A 16,685-nucleotide genomic window follows, 5' to 3' on the forward strand; every position below is an offset into this window, starting at 1 on the left:
TTAATAATGAATAGCCAACACATTTCCAACTTTGTATAATATGTTCTCCTAGGCCTCCTCAGTGTTATATGCATACATATTCACATGCACATGCACACACAGAGAATAAAATCTATTGCAAAATTTTCTGTTGAAATCTCCACCAGCTAAAAAACCCATTAGAATTGCCACATGTAATAGAATTCAATATATCACCAACTCTGTTAATTCCTTTATGCTTAATAACATGAAATTGAAGACATATCTCTTCTATACCCCTTTCTCTCACCTCCTTTGTATCTTTGCTTGGTGCCTCTGGTGACATGTTTAAAACTTCTCCTTTTATTATTGTTGTATACATCAAGTAAGATACATCCTGTAATGCAAAAACGAAACAATGGTTTTTCTCTGCTAAAATTTTTATTTAAAATTACAGTTATTAGGGTCAGTTACCTGAATTTTATTGTGTTGCTATTACTGGAAGCACCAAATGATATGCGAATGTTAATGATCCAGGAAATTTGTGGGTTTCATGGGATTGGTTTCATTTGAAGAAGTCGTTAGTCTGGATATACATAAGTATTTACTTGTATTCCAACAGATTCAGTTTGATTTTTATGAAACTAGATCAAGTTTCATTGTTTTATTTTTTTCCTGGTATGTATAATAATATGATTTTGCTTAAAATTCTGCACTGGAATTTTGAATACTACTTGGCCTTTACTGTAGCTATGAATGGTTTATCCTTGGAAACTATTACAGGTCAGTTATGAGTTATCAGTGTGCTTGATATGCTGAAGAGAGTGCCTGTCACCGTAAAATGCATGGCTACAGCAGGAACATTAAAAGAGGGGTACGACATTGGATCAAAAGTCCATCTGTATATGATGGATGTCAGTATCATGATTTTTGGCATTGGCCAAGAATAAATGTGTAGGTAAGATTATAATTACAGTGGAAACAGCCACATTCCTGAAGTGATGTGAATAAGCTCTTTGCTTTTGTCTTGCTATTTTTCTGATTTCTTCACACACACATGAACATACAAACACCAAAACAAAACACGAAATCAAACAAACAAACAAACAAAACCCCAACACCTGAAAAGTCACACCCCGCACCCCAAAAGAAAAGGAAAATAAAAAGGAGCGTACATTTAAAGATTTAGATCACAAGAAAAAAAGTCTTTTTTTTTTTTTCTTTATGAATATCCTTTTACACAGCACCATAATGATCACACATATGTGGAGATTGTATTTTCCCTAAGTTTTGTATAAAAACTGCCTTTAGCTAAGCCTGAGGTCTTCACCTTTTAATTTTTTTTAATAGGCTATTTTTTTAATGCACAGACCCATTTTGCAAGACTAGAAAATATTTTTTGTATTATTTTCCCCATATTTTCTCTCTTTTTTTTGGAAAGAATACCAAAATACTGTGTTTTCGGACAGGTGGAGAACGCCTTTATTTTTTTCTGCTCTTGAGTCTAATTCTTCACAGAAACTATCTATGTGTGTAAAGTGTTTTGGTATAGTCTAGTATCCTATGAAAATTCTAACTCAACATCCAAATGAAATCTTGTTGAAACCTTCCTATTCCCTCATGTTGTACATCTCAAATTCATGAAGGCAGTTTGACATTGAAATGCCACCGTACTCCCTTGTTTAGTGAAGTCGGCAACAGAGAAAATATTATGCCAGCTCTTTAAAGACAGGAGTGCTTCCCTCTCCACTTACACATGCAGTTCAAGCTGCAGTCACATAATTGGGTCTCAGAAATTGCCTCTCTTTCTCTTTCTTGAATCCCCATGCCCAAGTTAAAAACTGCTATTAAAGGTCTCACTTTCATTCTCCAATTGCTTTTCTCTCTGAAAGCTTCACTGTGGATCCCTAGCAATTTGCTCTCTTTTATCTGTTGATTTTCAAGTGTGTTAAGTCAAAGTCAGAGAGTACAGAGCTAGCCTCTTTCTCGGTTTTTCCTATGCATGAGCTTTGGGTATCTTATGGTATTTTAAAAATAAAATATATTCCATATATTATATTTAGCAAAATGTTGTGTAATCACCCATTATACAATCTTATACAATTATTATTTTTTAATCTGTGTGCATACGATAGGATTCTCTCACTTGATATATTATTTCTCACAGCACTGAGAAAACAGAGACAAGCTGAAGATATTTCGGGTCATAGTCTTTTTGGGTTCTCTGGATTCATCTCAGCTGCAGCTCTGCTCTTTTCAGCAAGGTAAACATGACTGACATCTGAGTTACAAAACAGCTATCTAGACAGACAGATTAACCTCTTGCCTTGTAAGGAATGAGCCTAAAATAGTTTTGAACAAATTCTTTTTCATCCTTAGTTGTTGGTATCAATAGCTGTATTCATTGCACATGTGTGTTTGTGTGTACTTGGTAGTGAAAAAACTATAATTTTTCAATATCAGCTCGCATTTCATATGAGTGAGAAAGTGGGTTTTTTTTTTTCCCTTTTAATTTCAAAATGAAGAAACCTTTTAAAACCTCCAATAAGGTTTTAGGGAAGCTAGGTATTCAGCACTCTAAAAATCAGGTACTAGAGAAAAGTAAAAAGTCTTAAAAACCACAATGGGTTTTATCTCTAAATAGTAATCTAAAAGTTAGGCATAGTTTTCTGATCTGCCTCTATATTCATTGGAGAAAAATGAATGCTGCTAAATCTGAATTTTTGCCTCAGTTATCTCAATGAGGTAATGGCTTTGTGAACTCATAGATTCATAGAATGTTTAGGGGTTGCAATGGGCCTTCAAGATTGCCTAATCTCAACCCACCCTGCCATGGGCAGGGACACCTCCTCATAGTTGAAGCTGCTCAATGCCTTATTTGACCTGACTTTGAATACTGCCAAAGTTGGGGAATACACAACCTCTCTGGCCAACCTGGTTTGGTGCCTCACCCTCCTCACAGTAAATAGTTATTCCAAAATATCTAACCCAAATTTCCTCTCTTGCAGGTTGTACCCATTGCTTCTTGTCCTATCACTGCAGGTTATCGCACTACGACACGAAGTAACTCACATATTCATGATCTATCAAAAGAGGGGAAAAGAGTAAAAAGAGAAAGTTTATTTTCTGACTCCGCAATATATAGAATTCCAAAAGTGACAGTGGATTGGAGGATGAAATTGCCACCTCTCCAACCACACTGGATAAACCAACAGTCCATCAATTCTCTCCTCCCACAAAGAAGAATGCAAAACAATAATTGTTTATATGACAGTGTGTGAGAACTCCAGTAGAAATATGTAAGCATCAGAAGGCATAGAAAATTTTTAAAGAACTTTGAAACTTTTGAAAGAAAAGGGTGACAGCAGGTGATAGAATAACACCTCAGTTCCTGAGGTAGTGTCCTTCTCCAGCTTCCCTGTGGGCCCCTTTGGAGGTCTCCATGCAACCTTCTCTTCTCCATGCTGAATAGCCCCAACTTCCTCAGCCTGTCTTCACAAAGGAGGTGCTCCAGTCCTCTTAACAGCAATTCCATGTCCTTCTTTTGCTGGGGGCATCAGAGGTGGATGCAGTGCTCCAGGTGGGATCCCACAAGAGCAGAGTAAAGGGGCAGAATTATCTCCTTTGACTTGCTGGCCATGCTGCTTTTGATGCAGACCAGGATAGATTTGGCTTTCTGGGCTGCAAGCTCTCACATATCAAGTTTTTAATCAACCTTCACTCACTTGCACACTTCCACTCTATTGCTTATTTCCTAGACCATATGTGCCTAAGGTGGATTTTGTTTTGCCTTATTCTATAATTTCTGAGCTCTCCCTTGTTCATCATCTTGAACCTTTGCTTTCCAGCACTATTGAACTCTACTGCACTTTACCATGAGTTGTTAAAGCTCTCCTCATCACTTTGAGACATCCTTTTGCAAAGATTATCTTGGCTTGACTTTGTAAGGAACATCTCCTCTTCCTCTTCCAGTCCTCTGTCCTCAAAGTGGGTCTCATGGCTGTGAAAGCCAAATTCCTGTCAACATTACCAGCTGTACAACCAGATTGTCAACCTGCAGGTGTTGAAATTAATACAATTGTATGACTTTGGTGTGACAGGACTCAAAATCAGCCAGGGTTTGGAGGGCAGGCATAGTTAGATTTTCTTCAGTCCAAAGAAAGAATGATATTCAAAGAGAACTTCAATTTGTTTTAGTAGACTAAAACATAGAATATATAACTGTGGATAAAGACAACACTTTGCTTGAAGTAGTAAAATAAAACCTGCCAGAGAAATCTCCTGGCTATCAGAACTTTATTTCCTGCACTGTTAAACTGTTAGAGAGTTCTCTAACATTCTTTAGGCCAAGCAGAATAGGCAGATGCCCTGCCAAGGCCTAGTAAAGTTGGAATTTAGCAGAAATTGAACATTTCTCAACACAGAACGTGCCTCCAGCCTACCTGTTTTGGAAGCTAGAGAATATAATAATATGTTCGTGGGCCATTACATGCCGAAGAAGAGTTTAGGGAGCATTTTTTTTCCAGTTTAAATGTGGTAGACATGATTAGGAAGAGCAGAATAAAATGGGGGATGGGGAGGAGCATTAGAAACTATTTTTCTTCTACTGGCTATGTGCCTGCAGACAGGTTCTGGCTCTTAGCCCAGCCACTGAAACTGAGGTTTTTCTAACTAAGAAAAACCTTATTCACTTCTTCATAGTTTTTACGAATTATTTTCTAGCTGTCACTTCTTCAAATCAGTTTAATTATCCATGCACAAAACTCAATGCAAACTCAAATCTTTCTACATTTCTGGAGTCTTTCAAGCTTTTTCTCTTTGGGCATGATAATTTGTTCTCACTAGGATATGTCCACCCCTTGGGGTGTTTTCTTGTTTTTGCTTTGCTGTTTGGTGTTTTGTGTGTTTGGGTTTTGGTTTTTCTATTTCCTGTAAGGTTCCATGTGTTTCAGTGACTTCTTAAAATATGATAATCCAAGAATATATAAAGCATATTCTACCTTTTAATATGCCCTATTAATGCCATAATAGGGCATTATGCCCAAGTGAATTGGCTGATTCTCAGCAGGGTTAGTTAATTTGGGTGGAGCTCCATGGTGAGAAATATGTTGTCTTTGGTTCCAGAGCAACAGTTTTTGGGTCAACAAGTGCTCTGCACAGAGTAAAACCCTTCAACCTACCATCAGAAATATGAGCTATAGCAACCATCATGAAAAATTTATCTGATTTGTGTCTTCTAACCCTATTAAAATAGGTGACTTCTGCTGCATTTTTCTTTAGGCATGATATTTCCCAGTCTAATTCCATTAATTACTTTAGAAATCACTTTGTGTGAAATCTGAAGCATGACATGTGCTGGCAGGGCATTGCAGCAGGTGCATAGCCACCATTCTCCATCATGTATAACTGCACAGAGATGCAAAACTAACTGAAGACTTTGTTAAAATGATTATCGGTAATCCTGGACAGGAGGGAGTAGGCCAAAATTTTTCTCTCTGTTGAAGAAGAATCTTGTTAGAAACTAATCCAAATTATTGATGGGTCATTTGAGGCTCATTCCCATAACTCTAGGCCTGGATTTTCTTGACAGATGGATGAGTTGACATTCTTGATAGGAGCTGGGCTCCCTGCAAATACATAGAATGCATACATGGTATTTTGCCTCTCTGAAGTCTTGAACGTCTGTTTGGATGGCATTTTGCCTACTCACAAGCCAGTACAAAAGTCAGGTAATGGTAGGTTTATGCGGACAGCTGACATTACCCTGAAAATGCCACTTTTTTCCCAGGAATTCCTCATTCTGTGCCAGTATTACATATTGGCACCCTACGCCTCTTTACACCTAATTACGTGAGTTGACACTAACACGACAGAACAGAAATGGTTGATCTGTGGAGGCAAAGAAAGGTTGAAATCTATGGCTGCCCTTGCAAATGCAGGTAATATGTTTTCAGACATGTTGGAATGTCAGTATACAGGCGGAGTCATGACCCTTTCTCTCTCTCATGTCAAAGTAATTTTCCTAAAAGTTAACAATTGTCATTACCACATGTTTTGGCACAGATTAATGTCTGATAAGACCTTCTACTAAGAAATCTATGTTATTCGTGCACTAAACTTTGAAGGGAAAAAAATCAGAAAGATAATTGTTCTGTTTCCTTTAAAACCAGGATGAGGAATAGTTTTCTGTTGTAAAATCTGCCTGAAGTAAAATGTGAAGGCAATATAGCTAAATGTAGCACACAGATAGCTGTTTTAAGACTTCTGTAGTCATGATCATTCTTTTCTAGTGTTATTTTCCATCTTATCCGTGTACAGTCCAATAGTGAAAAAAGTGTTTAAAAGCAATTCTGTACAGTTACCACTACACTTATTAGTACAGTAACAGGTCAGCAGCATTAGCATGCCCTTTTCTTCCTCTTTTTCTTACTAATCTCTTCTTCTCTTCTCTTCTCTTCTCTTCTCTTCTCTTCTCTTCTCTTCTCTTCTCTTCTCTTCTCTTCTCTTCTCTTCTCTTCTCTTCTCTTCTCTTCTCTTCTCTTCTCTTCTCTTCTCTTCTCTTCTCATGATGTTGACAATAACTGCTACTTGCACTGAAAGATTATGGCTGAAGACAATGACCCAGTTAAAATGGATAATTTTGCAGAAAAATGACCAAAAATCCTAAGCAGCCATCCAGCCAATCCCAAACAACCATCCAGCTTGTATCTACTTTGCACCAATTCAAAAGATTGCTATTCATCTGAATGCTCATTCTGCAATGAAGATGTAGCCATACTTAATTGACTTTAAATAATGATGACAGCATTAATATAGCAACAAATACAAATAAAAGTAATTATCTTCATGATCCAGTTGCTTAAAATTGTTCTCTTTCAATTTTGCTTAGCCCTTCTACTCCTCCCAAAATCATTAAAGGAAAGTAAACAGGAGAGAGGAATATGTGTCTTACCTTTTCCCTTTTACTAGTTTGTGGCATGTATTTACTGCAGACGGGAAATAAACAACATCCTACAAAGTGGTAGCACAGTAAATGAATAATCTTAGTTCGCACAACCCCCCCACCAAAAACTTACTCTTACATCTGGGTATTCTCTCTAAAGGGGATGTAAATGTAAAACTGTGTTTTAAGAGCAAGCATTTAATATAGGTAGCAAGCAGTGACAATATGACTTTGTCTTAGAGGTCTATTGAAAAGTCAATATATGAGTTATAAAGAGCTTGCCTCCTAGAGCTACAGTTGTTTAAGAAGGAATTACTCCTCATCCACTAAACACCTCGCATATCACTCTCATATGCAAAGCAATCTTCAAGACTGTATTCTAACTATAGGCATCAACTTGTATGCTCCAATGATTGTTTAATCTAAACTAGTAGCTCAGACTTTCTTGATAGTTGATAAAGAGATTGAAATATTTACAGGCAGTGATTCAGATGGAAAGAATCACCTTCTAGTGGTGTTCTCTTTCTCTTCAGTATCTGTATAGGAGTCCCATAATTTTTGTGTTTACACTGTAGTGGTATTAGATGGGATGTAAGTTTATGGGCTCATTCTTCAGTTCAGTTCAGTTCAGTTCAGTACAAATAAATTAAGTTTGCCTAACTGACTTGCATTGCTTCCTTAAAACAATCTGGTTTATTTGTCCTGAAATGGGCCAGCAGTATTCATTAATTCAGTTATCACATCCCAAGTGAGGAGTGATAACTAACAACTATGGAACTGTCATCTACTGAATAGCTCCAGCTGTTCTGTAAGACAGCATCTGGCTATATCACAAATTAACAAAAGGTATGAAAAAAAGTCCAGAAATAGTCTAAGTTATTATTTTAGTTATTTCGGGGCTTTTTTTTTTTTTTTGTTTAATATAATATATGTAACATAAGAAAGGTGTTACTTCTCTAAGATGTTTAATATTTAGTAGTTAAGTTTAAAGGTCTAAGAAGGCAAAATTAAATATGTATGATTTTTTGTAACAGACTTTTAAGCCCCATGTATCTTGGTAACTGAGAATAGACTACATATGCTTAAAATATTATCCTTACAATATATTTCTTTGCAATCATTTATTTTAAAATAACTTTATTAATTTCTCCAGTAATACCTTTTGCCTATGGCTTCTGTAAAAGTAACTTTAAAAAATGAGGGGAAACACTGCAAAAAACTATGTTAATATTTGCTCAGATAGGTATGCATGAAGTTTCTGAAGATTGTCCTCTTTTGTGAGAAATATAATTGCTAGAAAGCTAACTCTCTAAACTGAAGATTTAAACAAATCTAAAGATGAAAAGGAAAAATGCAGTTTTGTGGGAGAAATATAGGTAGTATATCTTTTAAACTGCACAGGAGGCCAGATAAGACTGTATAGGTTGGAAAAAAATGGTGTCAAAAAGCACACTGATGAAATATAAGCTGCATATAGCAGTGGTTCCCGTGGCTCCTCTGTGGTTCCTATGAACTTCTAGAGAGTTCAGTGGTGTTTCTGTTCAAGGCAATAAGGATGAGAAATGAGTAGTAGGCTCAGCTCTGTGTCCTCCTACATTTATTGTTCAGCTCTGAGGGCCCCAACATAAGAAGGCAGACTGTACAGCAGCCTTCCAGTACCTAAAGGGGACCTATGAGAGAGCAGGAGAAGGACTTTGTGGAAGGGCAGTACTTACAGGACAAGAGAAAATGGCTTTAAACTTAAAATGAATAGATTTATATTACATATGAGGAAGTAACTCTTCACTGTGAGGGTGGTGAGACACTGAAACGGGTTACACAGAGAAGTTCTGAATGCCTCATCCCTGGAAGTCTTCAAGGTCAGTTTGAATGAACCTTTGAGCAACCTGGGCTAGTAGAAGGTGTTCCCTGCCCATGGCAGGGAAATTGGAACTAGATGAAATTTAAGGTCTATTCCAACCCAAGCCATTCTATGATGCTACAATTTTATGAAAGTGCAAAAGCCCCCACTTCCAAGCCAGAGAATCACAGCTTATAAGTGTTATTCTTCCTCATTACAATAGTCAAGCAATTTATTATAAAAAAGTCTAAAGGTGACAAGAGCTTCTGGGCCAGAATTAAAGAGTGTGCTTTGAGAATCCAGATGCATTTTGCTAGGATTTACAATTGATCAATAATGGGTTGAGAGAAGAGGAAAAAATATTCAAAGCCACTGAAATGCCATCACCTGCATATTCATTAGAACACTTGCTATTTCTTGGTATGATAATATATTGAAGCAATTCATACCTAACCTTTCCCCAAAACAGGCCACACTCTTTAAAACCTAAAGCTGAATGTGCACTAAAAAAAATTTTACTACTTCACTCTTTCCCCAGAGAGTTACGTCAAATCTCTATGGGAAGCTAATCTGTTTCGCCTTAATAATTATCTCCAGTTCTGGTGACACTGCTTAAATGTACTGCAAAACATCACAGTGTTTTGAAGATACCAATACTTATACAAAACTAATAAAAAGTCATGTTTTCTTTATTTGAAGAAGAAGGGAATACTAAATCATATTCCACACCCTATCAACACACTATCAAGAACTACCAACAACTGATTTCCACCAGCATTTTTGTTTTTGGTGTTCATGATATCAGTTTGTTTGAGAATCACCAGGGGTTTGGAAGGCTGGTGAGACTTCAAAATGCACCCATCAATTCCTTAACACATGAATAAGCTTTAGAAACACATAAAGAAAATATTAGCCACTAGATAAAAGTTTCATGAAACAATACTAATTTTCCTCACTTTAAAATTTCTTTTTGCTCTTACCAGATGTTCTTTCCAGATTTCATGAAGAAAAGTGAAGTCATTTAAGTTGTGAAGTTATCTTCACATCTCAAAATTTGTAATAGACCATTTACTACCTACTGAACCATTCCTGGGGCATTCATGACTCACAGAGGCTTTCCTTGTGTCTGGAACCTCTGTGGGTGTCTCCAAAGTAATTCTTCCTTTATCTGTAAGTGTTAGTTTGATGTGGTCACAGTCAAATGCCAGAACCCAAATACTATTTCCCTTCTGAAACTTTATTGAATTGATCAGCTAAGTATGGAAATGGGTAGCTGCCTTTAATTGACTGAAGTTTTCTGTTGTCAGCATAATCATTACTTGGCATTAGATTTATTATTTTTTTCAGATTGTGATTAAGATATTCAAATTTTATGTATATTGCTTATCTGAGCCAGCTTTCAGAATGTGATTAGTTACCTTTTTGCCTTTATCTTATATAGTAAGAAACTAGGACCATGGTCCAGCCTTGCATCCAGAAATATTTTTCTCAATCTTATTTCTGGGGAACAACATATTAATCAAGGTCCAAATCAACTGCTCTGATATCTGCTTTTTGCTACAGATAGGTCCTTTTCTCTAATACTGTCTTCAAACACCTAAAACATGAGGATCTTAGAGACATTAATAATGTCAGTCACTACTCTACATTCCTATTTCTAATTACTTATATGTCCTCTGCAATTGTAATGGTAGCTTTTTCTCAGAATTTTAATTTTTAGCCTAGGTTGAAACAAAAGTCTCATATGAGAATTTCTGGCTTCAAACAATTTGTCAACTTCATTTTGACTGTGCCTTTCCTGGACATTATGCTTTGCTGAAGGAAAAGTAATGTTTCCCATTCACATAGTAGTTATAGGAAGTGTCTTTATAGCTGCAAGAATCTAAATTTCCTCACACTTATTCACTAGAAGTTTATAAATATTTAACAAAATTAAGTCTATTACCTTATTATAAGACAGATTTTATAAATACATTTCCATTCCTCTCTCAATGCAACATAAAAATATAATTTAGCATAAGAAATAGCCATTAATATGCAAAATTCACAGCTTCTGTATGAGACAGATTTTTCTGTCATTTATACTACCTGGCTGATAATAAGCAGTAACCTATACAGTTTTTCCAGTGTATGATTTCTTCCTTTCAGCACAGCTTGTTATCCACAGACCAAAGCTTGTTGCTATCACTAGTTCAGAGTTACTTGGCTTTTCCAATGTCAGTGGCCTCAAGCATGGGAATGGATACCGGGCAGTTCTTTTAGTCGTCAATTGTATTACTGATTTCTTTCTGGCTTCCACATGGCTGGGAAATTGGCTCTTCAGCAGCCTTTGCCTCCACTTCATTTACAAATTTCATCTGACTTAAGCTAGTTTAGGCATGGAAAATGGTCAAGCCACAGCATGTAGGACTCCACAGGCTAATTTCTTTTTATTTCCTTCTCCCTGAGAAACTTATTTACAGCTAGTCGGTGTAAGTTTATTGTGTCTCAGCATAGAAATACTATTTGGTCTTTTCCTTTAAAAACACAAGGAGACTAAGGACTGGGGAATTAGTGCTACTATAAAGTAGAGAATGAAAATGAAAATATAACTTTGAGGATACTACTGTTTACCTTATTCCAGTAAATTTAGATGCGTAAATGCCTTGTTAGAATAAAACAACTCCTAGTGTCTCTCTTACTTTTATATCATGTACGACTTGCCTGCAGGGGATGGAGTGAAATGTAACTTTATTTTCTTTGTCTTAGGCAAAAATAGAGACCTGATTAAAGAGGAGTAAAAGAAGAAATGTCTCTCTGGGCTCTGTTCTGCAACATAACATCTCAGTGGTTGCTGGAATCGCAAACTCTTTGGTTCCCTCATGCTGTTAGTTATATACCTTCTTCTTTAGACCCAGGAGTGTAGTTTAAAATCCAGAGAGCTTAGCAATGTTACCTTGATGCTGTTCCCTCAACAATGATGCAAGGAAAATAAACTTGCTTACCCTGTTTATTAAAAGCCATATTCTGAAGTCTTCATTTACATCAGGCAATCATATAATTGAGCCAATTTCTGTGAATATTTATTGTTTAGCCCCACATTCATAGCTGGTGAGAGGCAGCATTTGAAATATATCAGATGCTTAACAGCCATAAAATACTCCACTGAAAAAATATCCTAGTCCATGCCAAAGGTTTTGAGGTGCAGTCTACTAGTTGCGATTCAGACTTATTGAAGCACATAGAAAGGACAATAAAGAACAAGTTTAAATCTATTTCACACAGAAAACATCTGCTTTTTACACTTAAAATAATAATGTGGAGGAGCATGATAATCCTGACCTGTTGTGATCACATTATATATGTAGGGATGTATACCTATGCAATGTGATATCTATATATTCATATTGTTATATATTGCAGCAGGAAGTATCAAGAGATGGCATAGTTCTTTCCCCAGGAACTGGAGTCTCATCTGTGGCTGCATAAAACATTAGCTTTATGCATTAGAATTTTCTGGTTGCCTAATAAAGGGGATGGATTAAAAAAAGAAAAGATTTTATCTGCAGACCAATTTTTACTTTCTTGATATGTTAGCAAATGGTGCTAATTTAATTGAATGATGAAAAATATGTAATCTCAAAGAGAATTTTAATGAAACAATAGTACAAAAATCTGTGTCTTTTTGAGAAAAATTCTTCATAGATACCCTTGATTCTTTTTGCAAAAAAATATATTATTCTCTTTAAACTGGTAAGGAATCTAATGTTTGTACTATTATAGAATTTAACTTTAAAAGGAAAAAAAATTATTTTAATACTATATTTTAAACTTGGAAATCATCAGGGTGAAAATGTGCTCAAAGCTGCTAAGACATACGTATAAAGTTTATTCCTAATTTTTTCCTTCCAAATTTTGAGATCTAGTTTGCCTATAAGACAGATGGTAGAAGATATTCTATTTCTTCTGTTTGCCTACTAGACAGATAGAAAATATTCTATTTCTTCAAATCTCTCCAGATTTCAAGTGGGAAAAGTGGTAGGAAACCCCAAGAAGTCATATTAATTGAATATTAAAATCATATTAATAGAAGTTAAAGTCATATTAATACTGAAGTCATATTAATAGAAGTATACTAATATGATAATCTCCAGTCTTAACCTCCATTTCCATACCAATTCGATTTCTAGGATAAGAAAATGATAGCATTGGTCTTCTGATAATGATCAGGTAACCAGATCTAGTCTGATATTCAAAATTACTGATAACTAGGAGGATGCTTTTTATCTTTATATCCTTTAATACTTTTAAAAATGTCTTTGCAAATAATAAGAACTTATATGTCTCATAAAAGTTTAATTTTAGTTTAAGGACCTGAGGCAGAACAGTTGACTCATCAGCGACTGTAATCATTGATTTCTGCACTAATAAGGTCAGAAAACAAGATATCACTGAACCAGCTTGCTTGTTCACTCATGTTAGTCATTGGCCTAGTAATGATAATAGCAATAGAAAAATCTGATGGGCAATAATAATAATGGTAAAATCATTAAGTGGCTATGGCTCCAAAATCAACATCAGAATGTGAATCCTGGACTCAAGAAACCTCATATATGAAAGTGCTATAAAGTAGTGGCTCTGCACACAACCTATTACCATGAAGAGCCACATAGCCATGAAGTGGAATGATTGTATTTGACTTTCAGGTTCCTATACCAAATGAATGCAATGCTAAGGGGTAAAACAACATTTGTGACTCAGCACAGCCCTGTTCAGGAGTACAATACTTAGATCCCACTAAAATTCATTTTTCACAGTATAGAATCTATCAACAGCAAATGAGTGGAAACTAAATTTTCTAGTATCTGGCTCTTTTATGCAGTATTTTCAATGTGTTCATGAGTCAGAACAATTTAGCCATTTAGAATGACAGCAGTATACATGCTATCAGCAAAGAAGTAGATGATTGTAACAAGTTGCAAAGCACCAAGCATATTACTTCTATCTCTATTTACTCTTACATGTCCGGTATTTCAGTGATTAGAAAGTTCAATTTTAAGAGGGCATCTGAAAATCCCAAGATGTGTTCTCTGTAATTTTCATGAGTTAGAGCTTTTGGGTAGTTTGTTGCTTAGCAATAAACTTATATAACGTAATCCATATCTCAAATAATCTGTTATTATAATTAGCTCCAAAATATTAATTAACTTTATCTTCATCCCATTTTTATTTTGCTATAAGAATATTGGCTCAGTAATATACTGTTTCAAAAAGTAGAAAGGGTGACTTATGAAATATATATGCAATAGAGAAACTAGCCATTTTTAGGAGAAAAATTCATAATCAAATTAAATTAATTCATCATTTACAAATACTAAATGGCTACTTAAGTTTAAAAAATAGAAAGAAAAGATGAAATCCATTTTGAATGTGTGAGGTACTTTGCTACATTTAAACAGGAAGGCAGGCATGGCAACAGAGAGATAGAGAACACTAACAGTGTGATTTTAAATATATTTAGAAATTACACATAATAAGATAAAATTTCTTCATCTTTTGTTTTATGTTTTGGGTTTGGTTTTTTTTTTTTCCCTCAGTTTCAGTATTAGTGATGTGTGGAAAACATTTCTTTTTCTCGTGCATTATATATTTTTTTCTTATGGCTAAAATCCACTGCTAGGTACTTCTATTATGGAAATAACACCTGAGTGGGGAACTTATGACCAAAGAAATATGTAAGACTTTAATTTCCACATGAATTGAACTGGAACTCATGATAGCAATCGTAGGCATTCTCTTTCGTGGAATAAGAATGCCATGCCAATAAAGACTGAGAGTTATGTAGGAAAATGAAATTAAAATTAAATATATGCCTAATTTTAGCTTTGTTACATAGCACATGAAATACAGTGGCCTTATGCCTCTATCTGAAAAAAAAAATCAGACTACAGACTAATAACCAAGACTGTCTAATCTAGGCATATTTCTGGAGAACAAAACAAATCCAGAAAGTGTTTTTTGGCCAGCTGAAGATGAAACTGCACAACTTCTGTAAATGGGCAAGCCAAAACTAATTATTCTTGTGTCATTTACAAATGGAAAATATATCTGTCCTACAACTGGTCAAGGTCATGCCTTGATATGATGGAACTCTGACCAACTGTTTCAGACTCAAGAAGCTGTTCTTCTTCAGGACTGCAGAAGTCAGGCTCACATTTTGCCAAATCCTTGGTAGATGAGTATGTACACAATTTAGTAAAGGAAAAAAAGACCTTGATAATTTTGCAACCTTACAAAGGTAATATTTGTGAAGTTCCTATATATATAACAGCTCTTATAAAGACAGACTTTGCTAAGTATCATATGCTTTCAAAGAGATTTTATTTTTTATCTGCTGCTTCTATCCTTTCTATCACATAGCAAGTGAATAATTGCTCATTAATAACAGGCTAGAAGAACAAAATGTAGCTGAGAAGTCCTCTTGTTATGCAGTGCCTAAAAATTACATTTAACATAGAAATTGTTCTGCTGGCAGCTAAAAAGAGACATTATCTCTAAGTGCTTGAAAGCCCTTATCACTAGAAGACACCAGGTGAGTACTGTACAAGCTGAAAAAAAAAAAAGATGGATCCTGATGATAAAACTTCAAGTATAAATTTAAGCTGAGAAGTAGAAACAACAAATCTTAGGGAAAAAAAGCAAAAAGAGTGTTGATAAGTGTTCTTGTGAAGGGTGTTGAGAAAGAGGCCTTGATACAGTAGGAGGATGTCTTACAGTTAGTCACAAGGGTATACCCTTTCAATCAAAAGATATAAACAGCACAGCAGCTGGTGTGTATTAAGAAAACTTCATGTAAGTAGACCTAAATAATCCTTAAATGTACTATTTAGAGGCATAAGTAAAATATATGATTCAGAAGACTGATATATAAGCAGTTAAAACACATATGTGGGCTAAAGAAGTTATAATTAGCATTGACTTATTCAAGCTTTAACTATTTTAGCTATTTCAGGACAGCAAAAGCTAAAGCTAGTAGAAAACTCATATGAATGAAACATCATAGTAGCACCATTGCAATTTACTAATGGTAGGTTTTAATGGTAGCAACATAAACCAGAAGAATACAGATGAATTACCAACTGAAATTACTGAAAATAAGCTTAAAAACCAGAGAGGTACAAGACTAAATAATTAGAAATTATTCTGATTTTAACAAGAATGAGGCTAAGAGAATTTTCAAATAAGAAAATATGAAGTCAGACTTCCATTATAACAAATCTAAACTCGCTATTTTAAGATTCTCATAGCCTTCATTCTGAAAATAAACTATAGGAAAGCATATGTAAATTACATATGCTGTATTTTTTTGCATGTCTTCCACAAACTTACTAGTAAAGAGTTGCCCATGATGATAATTTGACTTTTTTTTTTCCTTTTTTCTCTTTTTTCACCCCATAAATATTTTATTTCTGTTTGGAACAAACAAAATTGTTGTTATCTTCCAAAAATAGTTGTTCTTGGACTGTCATGACTCTGATTTCTCAATGTAATTTCAGAATTTGAGACATTTTAGAGCTACTTTCCCATGTTGGAACCTAAATTGGAAGTTAAACTAAGGTGTAGGAATTAAAATAAGTTTTTCAATTAGTAATATAGATTGAAACTAGAAAATGGACAATTAACTTGATGGAGGATAAATACAGTATTTATAGAGTTATGGAAAATTCATGTCTGAAACAATATTCATCAGAAAATATCACAATGCTGAATACTTTGTTAGCAAGTGAAGAAGGCTACAATTTTCAACAGATTGGAATCTGAAACCGATGTAAATTTTTAACCTACATATGGTTTATTTATCTGATTTTGGGGCAGAAGTTGTATTCAGATCAGTTCTGATTTGGGAGTCCTGTTATTCTAGTGTTGTTGAATGTACGGTAGTGCAATTTTCAATGAGATGCTTAC

Source organism: Taeniopygia guttata, chromosome 1, assembly GCF_048771995.1.
Source record: "Taeniopygia guttata chromosome 1, bTaeGut7.mat, whole genome shotgun sequence".
Taxonomy (NCBI): domain Eukaryota; kingdom Metazoa; phylum Chordata; class Aves; order Passeriformes; family Estrildidae; genus Taeniopygia; species Taeniopygia guttata.